Source organism: Lycorma delicatula, chromosome 6, assembly GCF_047948215.1.
Source record: "Lycorma delicatula isolate Av1 chromosome 6, ASM4794821v1, whole genome shotgun sequence".
NCBI lineage: Eukaryota > Metazoa > Arthropoda > Insecta > Hemiptera > Fulgoridae > Lycorma > Lycorma delicatula.
Genome location: NC_134460.1, coordinates 103933341 through 103939959, shown reverse-complemented (window position 1 = coordinate 103939959; position 6619 = coordinate 103933341). Strand labels below are relative to the sequence as shown.

Below are 6619 nucleotides of genomic sequence, written 5' to 3'. Positions count from 1 at the left end.
TTGTTTAAAAATATTACCCATTTAACATTTTATTATATATCAAACATAAGAAAACAGGGTTTTTTACTTCAATTTATTAGTTTTCACCAAAGATTTCTCAAAAACTACTCCAGATATGGGTCTGGAACCTATTTTATTCAATATTTCAGGTAAAATACCATAAAAAAATCACTAGTCTTCTGTAATTAATGTCCCAAAAATTTCAGTGCAACCTCATTTCACTGGGGTAGCTGAAATCCAAGCAAAATTTCCACCAGCTGTAACTCACAAATAAAGCATTTTAGGGCATGTTTATATGAAATTTTTCCATTACTTTCATGAGTATAATAGGTTACAAAACTCCCAGAGAACTTAACTTTGTGATACAGCCTGTATTTTTTTTTTTTTTTTTGTCTTCAGTCATTTGACTGGTTTGATGCAGCTCTCCAAGATTCCCTATCTAGTGCTAGTCGTTTCATTTCAGTATACCCTCTACATCCTACATCCCCAACAATTTGTTTTACATACTCCAAACGTGGCCTGCCTACACAATTTTTCCCTTCTACCTGTCCTTCCAATATTAAAGCGACTATTCCAGGATGCCTTAGTATGTGGCCTATAAGTCTGTCTCTTCTTTTAACTATATTCTTCCAAATGCTTCTTTCTTCATCTATTTGCCGCAATACCTCTTCATTTGTCACTTTATCCACCCATCTGATTTTTAACATTCTCCTATAGCACCACATTTCAAAAGCTTCTAATCTTTTCTTCTCAGATACTCCGATTGTCCAAGTTTCACTTCCATATAAAGCGACACTCCAAACATACACTTTCAAAAATCTTTTCCTGACATTTAAATTCATTTTTGATGTAAACAAATTATATTTCTTACTGAAGGCTCGTTTAGCTTGTGCTATTCGGCATTTTATATCGCTCCTGCTTCGTCCATCTTTAGTAATTTTACTTCCCAAATAACAAAATTCTTCTACCTCCATAATCTTTTCTCCTCCTATTTTCACATTCAGGGGTCCATCTTTGTTATTTCTACTACATTTCATTACTTTTGTTTTGTTCTTGTTTATTTTCATGCGATAGTTCTTGCGTAGGACTTCATCTATGCCATTCATTGTTTCTTCTAAATCCTTTTTACTCTCGGCTAGAATTACTATATCATCAGCAAATCGTAGCATCTTTATCTTTTCACCTTGTACTGTTACTCCGAATCTAAATTGTTCTTTAATATCATTAACTGCTAGTTCCATGTAAAGATTAAAAAGTAACGGAGATAGGGAACATCCTTGTCGGACTCCCTTTCTTATTAGGGCTTCTTTCTTATGTTCTTCAATTGTTATTGTTGCTGTTTGGTTCCTGTACATGTTAGCAATTGTTCTTCTATCTCTGTATTTGAACCCTAATTTTTTTAAAATGCTGAACATTTTATTCCAATCTACGTTATCGAAAGCCTTTTCTAGGTCTATAAACGCCAAGTATGTTGGTTTGTTTTTCTTTAATCTTCCTTCTACTATTAATCTGAGGCCTAAAATTGCTTCCCTTGTCCCTATACTTTTCCTGAAACCAAATTGGTCTTCTCCTAACACTTCTTCCACTCTCCTCTCAATTCTTCTGTATAAAATTCTAGTTAAGATTTTTGATGCATGACTAGTTAAACTAATTGTTCTGTATTCTTCACATTTATCTGCCCCTGCTTTCTTTGGTATCATAACTATAACACTTTTTTTGAAGTCTGACGGAAATTCCCCTTTTTCATAAATATTACACACCAGTTTGTATAATCTATCAATCGCTTCCTCACCTGCACTGCGCAGTAATTCTACAGGTATTCCGTCTATTCCAGGAGCCTTTCTGCCATTTAAATCTTTTAATGCTCTCTTAAATTCAGATCTCAGTATTGTTTCTCCCATTTCATCCTCCTCAACTTCCTCTTCTTCCTCTATAACACCATTTTCTAATTCATTTCCTCCGTATAACTCTTCAATATATTCCACCCATCTATCGACTTTACCTTTCGTATTATATATTGGTGTACCATCTTTGTTTAACACATTATTAGATTTTAATTTATGTACCCCAAAATTTTCCTTAACTTTCCTGTATGCTCCGTCAATTTTACCAATGTTCATTTCTCTTTCCACTTCTGAACACTTTTCTTTAATCCACTCTTCTTTCGCCAGTTTGCATTTCCTATTTATAGCATTTCTTAATTGCCGATAGTTCCTTTTACTTTCTTCATCATTAGCATTCTTATATTTTCTACGTTCATCCATCAGCTGCAATATATCGTCTGAAACCCAAGGTTTTCTACCAGTTCTCTTTATTCCGCCTAAGTTTGCTTCAGCTGATTTAAGAATTTCCTTTTTAACATTCTCCCATTCTTCTTCTACATTTTCTACCATATCTTTTTTACTGAGACCTCTTGCGATGTCCTCCTCAAAAATCTTCTTTACCTCCTCTTCCTCAAGCTTCTCTAAATTCCACCGATTCATCTGACAACTTTTCTTCAGGTTTTTAAACCCCAATCTACATTTCATTATCACCAAATTATGGTCGCTATCAATGTCTGCTCCAGGGTAAGTTTTGCAGTCAACGAGTTGATTTCTAAATCTTTGCTTAACCATGATATAATCTATCTGATACCTTCCAGTATCGCCTGGCTTTTTCCAAGTGTATATTCTTCTATTATGATTTTTAAATTGGGTGTTGGCAATTACTAAATTATACTTCGTGCAAAATTCTATAAGTCGGTCCCCTCTTTCATTCCTTTTGCCCAGCCCATATCCACCCACTATATTTCCTTCCTTGCCTTTTCCAATGCTTGCATTCCAATCTCCAACTATTATTAAATTTTCATCTCCCTTTACGTGTTTAATTGCTTCATCAATCTCTTCGTATACACACTCTACCTCATCATCATCATGGGCGCTTGTAGGCATATAAACGTTAACAATCGTTGTCGGTTTAGGTTTTGATTTTATCCTTATTACAATGATTCTATCGCTATGCGTTTTGAAATACTCCACTCTCCTCCCTATCTTCTTGTTCATCACGAAACCTACTCCTGCCTGCCCATTATTTGACGCTGAGTTAATTACTCTAAAATCACCTGACCAAAAGTCGCCTTCCTCTTCCCACCGAACCTCACTAATTCCTACTATATCCACATTCACCCTATCCATTTCCCTTTTTAAATTTTCTAGCCTACCAACCTTTTTTAAGCTTCTAACATTCCACGCTCCGACTCGTAGAATGTTATTTTTTAATTTTCTGGTGACCCCTTCCTTAGTAGTCCCCACCCGGAGATCCGAACGGGGGACTATTTTACCTCCGGAATATTTTACCAAGGAAGGCGCCTCCATTGTTGCTATGTGAAAATGCAGAGAGCCACATTTTCTTGGAAAAAAAGCAGCTGTAGTTTTCCATTGCTTTCAGCTGCGCAGTACTCAGAGGACTGAGTGATGTTGATACGGCCGTTTAAGTCATTGTGACTCACGCCCCTAACAACTACTGAAAGAGCTGCTGCCCTCTTTCAGGAATCATTCCTTAGTCTGGCTCTCAACAGATACCTCTCCGATATGGTTGCACCTTCGGTCCAGCTACTCTGTATCCCTGAGCACTCAAGCCCCCTCACCAACGGCAAGGTCTCATGATTCATAGAGGAGGACACAGCCTGTATAAATAATAATAATTATTTATATGTAAATCAGTGTTACTTAAAGAGAACATTGAGAAATGACTTATACTCTAGATTATTTTGGGCTTGAATTTTGATTACAACAATGTCTGTAATTATAAAGCAACTTGTCTTGAATGACTGATTCATTAATGTCCAGCAAAAACTACTAAAGATAAATTAATCAAAATTTGTATTCATTCTTTATATGGCGTAAGTGCACACTAATAAAGAATTTTTTGAAATTCATAGTTAGAGTTAAAATGTAGTAACAGTGACATTTACTATTTTTTTAATTTCTCGGTAAGAAATGAAGATTTTTGGTGTGTAATTTTAATATAAATATCTAAAACAAATTTTTAGATTTTTCAAAATTCAATCTTGAAGGGGTGAAGAAAGTTAAAAAATTTTGAACAATGATTGCAAATTTTTCCCATATTTGATTATACTAAACGAGATATTAACTAGATTGGGATTTGCAAATACTCATGAGATAAATATTTAAATTTTTTCACATTTGTTTGAATTTCGACTTTTTAAGGGGTAAGACGGTATATGGCACAGCAGCTCAATCAATATAGCCACTGTAACTATATGTGCGACGCAACTGGCTGCACCTGCCTCCAGTTATCTGACTACAAAAACATAAACATAATTTAAACATTTAAAACAAAAAGAAGAGAACAAAGTATGGTCACCTAATAGTGGTGTTTGTCATGTAACTCTACGAACCAGGAAAAAAATATTTTTACCTGTACTTTGAACAGGTAACCAGTTATAATAAATATTTTTAAGATGGAGGCCGACTGTTATGAAACCCACATTTTTAGATCACTCAAAGTTTTGGGTCCTGTACTGACCAAACTGTTACTTTGGAGAAATTTAATACATGGATATTTTTTTATAAATTGAGTAGGTTTTAATCTTTATTTATTGATCATTATTATTCTCACAAGCATGAGTTTAATGAACAAAGCAGTCTAGACAGAGAGAGCCCTCTGTCTAGACAGTAACGACAAGCGAAGTAGGCCATTACTGGCTACATATCCCCTGATTATGATGCGAAATGCAAGTAACCATATAGCACAGGCAAAGTTACAAGAGGGTGAAAGGGGGTAAATTGTTTTTCTTTTACATTTTTGTGCATTTCTCAGCAACAATTGAAATATCAATTTGATTTTTAGAGTGAATGTTCTTCATATTAATATTTAAAAACAAATTTCTGGGTTTCCCACAATTCAACCACTAATGGGGTCAACAATACCAAGAAAACTATACGTTGAGCAACTCACTGACAGATGTGCATCAACAGCAACAACAGTTTAGATGAGCAAGCATCACCAGCTTCAGCATTACGCCAGTGACTAATGCAGCAGCAACAATTAATACTTTCCTCCACTCAGCACTTGAAGGTGAAATTTTGTGGGTGAAGCCGTGATGGGAGAACGCTGGTACATTTATATTATTAATGCAATAATAATCTCGACAATATAAAAGAAACAAACCTGATGAAACAGTTTTTAAATTTCTCTTAATAATGTACCAACTTAAATAAGCTATCCATTGATTTCAGAAATCATTTTATTTTTGAATTTAGTTATATTATATAACATCTTTTCAATTATAACTATTTTTAATAAAAATCTCAATTGTTAAAATTTATAACCTATATTTATTAATTTTTATTTTAAGTATATAATTAATTAATTAATTATACATTAATTAATTCGCTGTATAAATTTTAAGCTTGTGCATTGGCAATTTTTAACAAATGAAAAATTCCATCCATCATCAGAATTCAAATCAGGACCTTTCAGATGAAAGGCTAAGATGACAATTTGTGCTTTTTAAAAGCTTTGCAACATATTTAATTTCTATTTTTTGTAGGCTTTAATATACTGAAAGAAATATTGTTTGAATGGCTGAGTAACACATTCAGTCATCACATTTTATTTTCTACGTTTAATTTGAACTGCATTTATTTATATAATAATATTCATGATATTAATAAATTTACATGCTAAAAATTTAATTAAGAAACTAAAGTATAATAATTATATTTCAACAACAAGAAATGTAAAATAAATATGACTGTGATTAATGTATGCACTGGTAAAATAAAAGATTCATTCCAACAATATTCTTTCAACATCTTACAGACTAAGATAAATGGAAATTCAACATTATCCAATGTTAAACAAGAACAAACCATCAAACAGAAAATAACTAGCTAGTCGGGCCTAGCTTTGATTGCCCGACCAGATGGCAGATGGTCGGGATGTGTTATCCTCTTCCCTGGGATAACACAAATGTATACTGAAAATCTGAAACCAACTGGTCAGTTGGTTCTCACAGGATGCTTTTGCAAACAGAAAAACTCGAATTTATATATGATTAAGAAATATCTAAGATTACTGAAATAATAATTAGGGAAATATTATATTTACAGCAGAAGTCAAACATAAAATATGTCATTGAATAGTTTACAAGAAATTTATTTAAATTCGTACCATATTAAGAAAACCTTTATGTTGGTTAACCAACATAACAGTTAAAGGTGATTTAACATTCTCTGGACTCTCCAAAATTCCCTAACTAGTGCCAGTTGTTTCATTTCAGTATACATCCTACATCCCTGACAATTTATTTTACATATTCCAAACATTGCCTGCCTGCACAATCTTTCCTATCTACCTGTCCCTCCAATATCAAAACGAATATTCCAGGATGCCTTAATATTTGACGTATAAGTCTGTCTCTTCTTTTAACGATATTTTTTCGAATGCTTCTTTCTTCATCAATTTGTTTCAACGCCATTTCATTTGTCACCTTATGCACCCATCTGATTTTTAACATTCTCCTATAGCACCACATCTCAAAAACTTCTAATCTTTTCTTCTTTGGTATTGCAATCATCCAAGTTTCACTTCCATATAAAACTACGCTCCAAAC

At 33.5% G+C, this 6619-nt stretch overlaps 1 protein-coding gene across 7 annotated transcripts in view; it reads right to left on the bottom strand.

Moving 5' to 3' along the window:
• The window catches only part of LOC142326088 (uncharacterized), a 64684-nt gene that overhangs the window by 3003 nt on the left and 55062 nt on the right, over positions 1–6619 (bottom strand). The window lies entirely within an intron of this gene.